Raw genomic sequence first — 7,410 nt, 5'->3', positions numbered from 1 at the left:
GCCCCTTGTGGCTGGTGTAATTTGAACGGACAGCGTAGTGAATGAGGTCCATTCTGCCATAGCCGCTTTCATTTGACCGTGATGAATGGTGCTCTGTGCCACAGGAGAGCGGTCACTCACACTGAGGATCACGGCTGGCCGGCAGAGGGATTTTCGTGCCGTTACAGGTTATTAATCGGCGGGTCGCTTCCCTCTGGTGCTTCTTGCCAGAGATGGAGGACTTGACATGGCCAGAGGTGCCATGCTGGAGGAGGGTATCACAGTCTGGGAGCTGGGCCTTCACATTCAGCCCAGAACAAAAGGCTTTGTTGTGATAGATTGGCAGAGCTTTTCTCTACGCCTCTGCCTCCACAGGCCTCTTCTGCCCTTTTCTTTAGTAATGCTCTTGTTAGTGCACTAGAGTTTCCTGACCGCTGGTTTCATTTCTGGTTGTGGAAAAAAGCTGTCACTGTTAGGCAGGAGCACGGCGCTACTTAAGAGTGATGCATTTCATGTCTTCTTGTGCTTTTTCGAGGTGATATATGTGGTTTTTTATGTGTTTTTTTTTTTTTAAGCTCTAATCTGACTTGTGACTGGCTTTATGCTTCTTAGTTACACTACACTGTAAAAAATAATTCAGTGGCTTAGTAAATTTCACAAAAATAAAGAGCTATATTTACTTAATAAAATCTTTTGAAATCATTTAAGTGATATTTTAAGTGGGTCAGGTTAAAAATAATAATTAAAAATCCAACAAATAATTTCTCTAAAATTTACATATATTATTTAAGTTTATGTAATGAAAATAAATAAGTATTTAACTAACTAATTATATTTTTAATATACCCTCAATATTTCTGGTCAATTCTAATAGAAATATTTGATAATTATTTACTTGTACTGATCTGTTTTAGAAACTAAAATTATTAAGTATTTCCTACCAATTTTCCTAAATAAAGTTCCAGCTTAATAAATGACGGTTTAAATAAATTGAGTAAATTTCGCGGCTAAAGTGATCACGTGTGCAGCTCCGCAGGAAAAAAAAATCTGCTTTCCTCAGCAGAGACGTCGACTAGCCATACTCCTCACAACTCCTGGTAAGTAACGTTAGTCAGCTAATTCTACTTACGTTTGTAACACTTTATTATAAAGTTAATAATTATTAAGCATTTCCTAACAATTGTCTTTGTATTTTACGTCATCTTCAACAAGTTTCGTAGCTTAATCGAAGTCACCTGAAGGACGGCTTTCCTGAGTTTCCTCAGCAATGGCAAGACCCGCACTCCTCTCATATCGTGGTACGTTTTGTAATTTAGCCAGCTAAAACTAAATATGTTTGTGATGTTTAATTCAGAAGTTAATTATTAAGGATTTCCTAACAATTGTGTTTGTATTTTGCGTCATCTTAAGAAGTTTAACGAGTTTCGCGGCTCAAGCAAGAGGCACCTGTCACTGAAGGACTGCTTTTCTCAGCAACGACGTGAACAGCATTACTCGAATTTCCTGTAAGTAGTCATTTTATAACGATGTATATTTGCAATACTTTATTCAAAAGTTGATTAAACATTGACCGTGTGTACGTGTACATAACAGTGTAGTTTTCTAAGTTAGTTAGTGGGGCAGCGATATGTATGTTAGGTTTTTTTTTTTTGTTTGTTTTTTGGAGTGGATTAACTTTCGTACTAACGTTATTTGGATCACCGTTTATTTCAACCGCGTGAGTGTACCGTGGTCCAGCAACTATAACTATACATGCCCAATGGAAAACGATTTTGTACAGGTTCCCCTTTGGGGTCAGTGGCTTGTCAAAAGGGAACACATCATTTATGAACTTTCAAATGACATTCTGTCTTGTAAAAAGCTGTCACGTTGTTGTAAAACCTCATAATTACTACATGAACTCAAGTATGAGCTCATAAATAACCACTACAAATACGCCATGCAAAAGTATTTAAAATGGCGTGGACATAACATAGACTGGTGCGTTTTAATCAGCTCCCACTATAGGGAGTCAGCCAGTTTAAGGCCTGCTCCGTTGTAAAATCATTCTAGTGCACTGAAACCTAGATCACATACAATATCGGTCAAAAGTTTGAAAACAGTAAGCTTTTTAATGTTTATAAAATAAGTTTCTTAAGCTCATTAAGCTTGCATTTATTTAAAAAAAAAAAAAAAAATGCAGAAAAAACAACCGTCTATTATCCCCCCCTACCCTCTATCGCTATTTGGCTGGAAATTTTTTTTAGGGTTACTCGCCAGACTGATATAACATTTATACACCACACACACACACACACACACACACACACACACATATATATAATATATATATATATATATACACACACATACATACATACATACATACATTAAAGCCGAATTTTCATTCCATTACTCCAGTCACCGCAGCTGTTTCAAAACAAATCCAGACCTAGTGGGTATTGAAGGACAGCGGAGGCTGGGGGAGGGGTACATTGTTTTAATTTTAATTAAAGTAATATTTTTGTTCCCTGAAACAGATCAGTTTAATTTTGCATCCTTAAATAGTTTGATAGAAATTTCACAAATATATTATGTGTATTATAAATAAACAATTTGTTAGTCAAATACTAAATTGTTTTAGTGGAAAAAAAAGATAAAATATAACTGTACATTTTAGATAAAATTAACTGTTGTATTTTTAGTCAATTATTATATGTTTACATTTATGCATTTGGCAGAAGCTTTTATCCAAAGCAACTACATTGCATTTCAAGGTACACATTTACAATCGTATAATATTCAGAGATTTTATTAAGTTCATAAAGTTAAATATTATTGTAATATTTACTAAGCCACAGAATTATTTAGAGGGTTAAGGGTTAATGCAATGCATTTTTTTTTTTTTCAAGTAGTGCAATTAAACAAGCTTTTTTGTTTCAAAACCATTAGTCATTTTACTTAAATATTAAACATGTTTATAAAGAAATTGGTTGAAATAATGCGGACCTCAATAAAAGCCTATAGCATTGATTTAAAGCATAGAAGCTCGCAGTTGGTCTCTTTTCATTTTTCTTTTAGGTTTATTGTTAAAAATAAATGTCCCTATGTAGAAAATTAACCTGTCCTCTTGTTAAGAAGAATGCTGTTAATTTTTGCAACTCCTCCCCCTAGTAAACTTTGTTTGAGATTTTACCTATCATACGGTCCAACAGAATGTTTGCTTCTTCAGGTGCTATTTGTTTTGTGTATTTGTCGCTTTCTTGTAACATTCAGGTTTGAATGTTAGCTCTAACCAGTTATCTTTAAAATTTGCCTGTAGGGTTCAGCTGATCTACCCGTCTTCGTACACGCAGAGTTGGCAGAGGAGGTCATAAAAATCTACATCCTTCGGGACAATGATGGGGCAGTCAGCGACGTAGGAGTTGTGATTGAGGGCATCACTGTCCTCCGCAGTCTTGGGAATCTCAGCAGAGCCTGCTGCTATCTTTTGGGAGTCACGATGCATTGGATTTGAGATATCCCAAGACCCACAAATACATGTCCTTCTCAAAAAATTAGCTTATTGTGATAAAGTTCATTATTTTCCATAATGTAATGATAAAAATTAAACTTTCATATATTTTAGATTCATTGCAAACCAACTGAAATATTTCAGGTCTTTTATTGTTTTAATACTGATGATTTTGGCATACAGCTCATGAAAACCCCAAATTCTCAAAACATTAGCATATTTCATCCGACCAATAAAATAAAAGTGTTTTTAATACAAAAAAAAAGTCAACCTTTAAATAATTATGTTCAGTTATGCACTCAATACTTTGGGAATCCGTTTGCAGAAATGACTGCTTCAATGCGGCGTGGCATGGAGGCAATCAGCCTGTGGCACTGCTGAGGTGTTATGGAGGCCCAGGATGCTTCGATAGCAGCCTTAAGCTCATCCAGAGTGTTGGGTCTTGCGTCTCTCAACTTTCTCTTCACAATATCCCACAGATTCTCTATGGGGTTCAGGTCAGGAGAGTTGGCAGGCCAATTGAGCACAGTAATACCATGGTCAGTAAACCATTTACCAGTGGTTTTGGCACTGTGAGCAGGTGCCAGGTCGCTGAAAAACGAAATCTTCATCTACATAAAGCTTTTCAGCAGATTGAAGCATGAAGTGCTCCAAAATCTCCTGATAGCTAGCTGCATTGACCCTGTCCTTGATAAAACACAGTGGACCAACACCAGCAGCTGACATGGCACCCCAGACCATCACTGACTGTGGGTACTTGACACTGGACTTCAGGCATTTTGGCATTTCCTTCTCCCCAGTCTTCCTCCAGACTCTGGCACCTTGATTTCCGAATGACATCCAAAATTTGCTTTCATCCGAAAAAAGTACTTTGGACCACTGAGCAACAGTCCAGTGCTGCTTCTCTGTAGCCCATTTCCTGCACACGCCTGTGCACGGTGGCTCTGGATGTTTCTACTCCAGACTCAGTCCACTGCTTCCGCAGGTCCCCCAAGGTCTGGAATCGGTCCTTCTCCACAATCTTCCTCTTCCGTCCAGTCACCTCTTCTTGTTGTGCAGCGTTTTTTGCCACACTTTTTCCTTCCCACAGACTTCCCACTGAGGTGCCTTGATACAGCACTCTGGGAACAGCCTATTCGTTCAGAAATTTCTTTCTGTGTCTTACCCTCTCGCTTGACGGTGTCAATGATGGCCTTCTCAGGTTGGCAGTCTTACCCATGATTGCGGTTTTGAGTAATGAACCAGGCTGGGAGTTTTTAAAAGCCTCAGGAATCTTTTGCAGGTGTTTAGAGTTAATTAGTTGATTCAGATGATTAGGTTAATAGCTCGTTTAGAGAACCTTTTCATGATATACTCATTTTTTGAGATAGGAATTTTGGGTTTTAATGAGCTGTATGCCAAAATCAACACTATTAAAACAATAAAAGACCTGAAATATTTCAGTTGTTGTGCAATGAATCAAAAATATCTGAAAGTTTAATTTTTATCAATACATTATGGAAAATAATGAACTTTTATCATAATATACAAATTTTTTGAGAAAGACCTGTACTCACTTGAGTTGTTCCAAATACTGTTTCTTGAGCTGGATCCTCCAAAACTCTCTGTTAATGTTCAGAGGTTAAAAAATTATCTTCTTGCACAGTAGTGGTTCATGATCATCCCACAGAATGGGTATTCCTGATGGAAGTGTTTCTGTTATTGGATTAATTCTGTTGAAGGGATAGTTCACTCAAAAAGATGATGTTGTCATAATTTACTCTCCCTCAATTTGTCCCAAACCTGTACGAGTTTCTTTCTTCTGTTGAACACAAAAGATATTTTAAGTGAAGTGACGTGACATTCAGCCAAGTATTAAAGAGTGTTGGTTAACGCATTTAAAGGTTGCCATTGACTTTGCATAGTAGCCTTTTTTTTTTTTTTTTTTTCCTACCATGGAAGTCAATGGCAACTTTCAACTGTCTGTTAAACAACATTCATTAAAATATCTTTTGTGTTCAACAGAAGAAAGAAACTCGTACAGGTTTGGGACAACTTGAGGGCGAGTACATTATGACAACATCATCTTTTTGGGTGAACTGTCCCTTTAATATTGATGTAAGTGTTGTTGTTTTTTTATGGTTTAATGAATGGTAATGAGTGTGACTGCAAATGGCTGGTATGCACCAGGAACAAAGTAAGATGTCATTTCTCTTACGGCTATCATATTTTACATGTAATCTACTTGAATACTAAGATGGATGAAATGTTTCATAAGGTTTTATCATTTCCCTTATGGCTGCTTTACAGTTTTTAATTTTTGCAATCTACTGGAATATTAAAATGGATAAAATGTTTCAAAGGTTGATTTTAGACTTTGTCTGATGTTTAATTGATAAATAAATGTTTAATAAAAAATGTGTTTCTTTCTTTATTTGGTTTTATTATATTAATTGTAAAGGGTAAATGGTGTAAAAAAAAAAAAGTGAATGCAACATTTTGATCATTTATAGTCCAATATTAAGTTAAATTCACTTTTACATGTAGTAAACATAGCACATTTGTTTGGTTAAATTTCATCCAATATATCAATTATATCTACTCAATATTTTTTGTTTATTTTACATAGAATTACAGTTGTGGTGTTTTATAATTTTGATTATATCTAATTAATTTTATTTCTCATATAAAGTTATTCAGTTATTCAGATTTACTTAAATTTTTTTACTTACAATTACTCAATTTAAACCGTATATTTCATTGATTTCACAGCTTTAAAATTTACTCAATTTTTTTGAGTGTAAAAATGTTTCACCAAAAAAATTGAGTAAATAATAGTTAAACTTTTTACAGTGTACTGTTATTTTATTTATTAATTTGTTAAGAAATTCCTTGCCAATTTGAAGAAAATTTAATTTTGCAACGACACATTAAACTGATTAAAAGGGACTGTAAAGACTCGAAATTTTTAATATATTAAATAAATATATTCATATTTAAATATATTATAATAATTATTTTTGGATGTAAAAATCACAATATGACTGTTTTTAGTTTTGACTTTGTATTTATGATCAAATAAAGGAATTTAATAATAGTTTCATAAATATTTATCTGATGTTTTCTACTCTGTTACTGAACACAGGGAATGGAAGCATTTTCATTTAAACATTTTTTTAACTCCCAATATATTTTACCAAATCTTTTGATATCAGACTTTATTTGATCAGTATCAGTCAATATTGTATATTTAATTGTTTATGCCCTTTTTTACATTTATATTAGGTTTATTGTACATCATTTTGTTTAAAATTAAACATTCCCTTTTAGCAATTAAAATTATTGGTTTTTAATGTTTAAATTATTTAGTCAATTTAAGAACGTCGAAAGGGATAGTTCACCCAAAAATGAAAGATCTGTCATTAATTACTCACCCTAATGTCATTCAAAACCCGTAAAACCTTCGTTCATCTTAAGAACACAAATGTTCAGTAATGTTTTTTTATTAAATCTGTGATGTCTCTGAACCTTCATAGACAGCAGGGGTTCAACTGTGAGTTTACAAAGAAGCAAAAATAATTTTTGCGCTTAAAGAAAACAAAGATAACAATTTATTCAACAATTCTTCTCCCCGAGTTACCGTCTTCCGCTATTTTGTAGCGTACCCTATAATCAGCGAAATCAGTGTTGTTTACGTTCAGCATGTGCATGCTTTCTGCTGAACGTTAACAACGCTGATTACGTTCTGGAGTACTCTCCAAAATGGTGGAAGATGGTAGAAGAAGATTACGGTCTTATGGGTTTGGAACGACATGAGCGTGAGTAATTAATTTTTGGGTGAACTATCACTTTAATAAGTCAGAACTATGAATATTTAACACTATCTCACGACCAATTCGTACGTATTTTACGTGGTAGCTAATTGGTACGAAATCCTTTGACCTCACTCATACAATTTT

At 34.5% G+C, this 7,410-nt stretch overlaps 1 long non-coding RNA gene across 1 annotated transcript; it reads left to right on the top strand.

The window, feature by feature from the left end:
• The first annotated feature begins 641 nt into the window (after positions 1–641).
• Positions 642–3,493, top strand: LOC127965059 (uncharacterized). The gene is made up of 3 exons (XR_008155244.1): positions 642–1,277; positions 1,390–1,484; positions 3,281–3,493. It is a non-coding gene; the product is annotated as an uncharacterized LOC127965059 (long non-coding RNA).
• Positions 3,494–7,410: the final 3,917 nt, after the last annotated feature.

Source organism: Carassius gibelio, chromosome B9 (assembly GCF_023724105.1).
Source record: "Carassius gibelio isolate Cgi1373 ecotype wild population from Czech Republic chromosome B9, carGib1.2-hapl.c, whole genome shotgun sequence".
In the NCBI taxonomy this organism is placed as follows: Eukaryota; Metazoa; Chordata; class Actinopteri; order Cypriniformes; family Cyprinidae; genus Carassius; species Carassius gibelio.
Note: the sequence above shows the minus strand (reverse complement) of the source record. Positions and strands in the feature narration are given on the sequence as shown.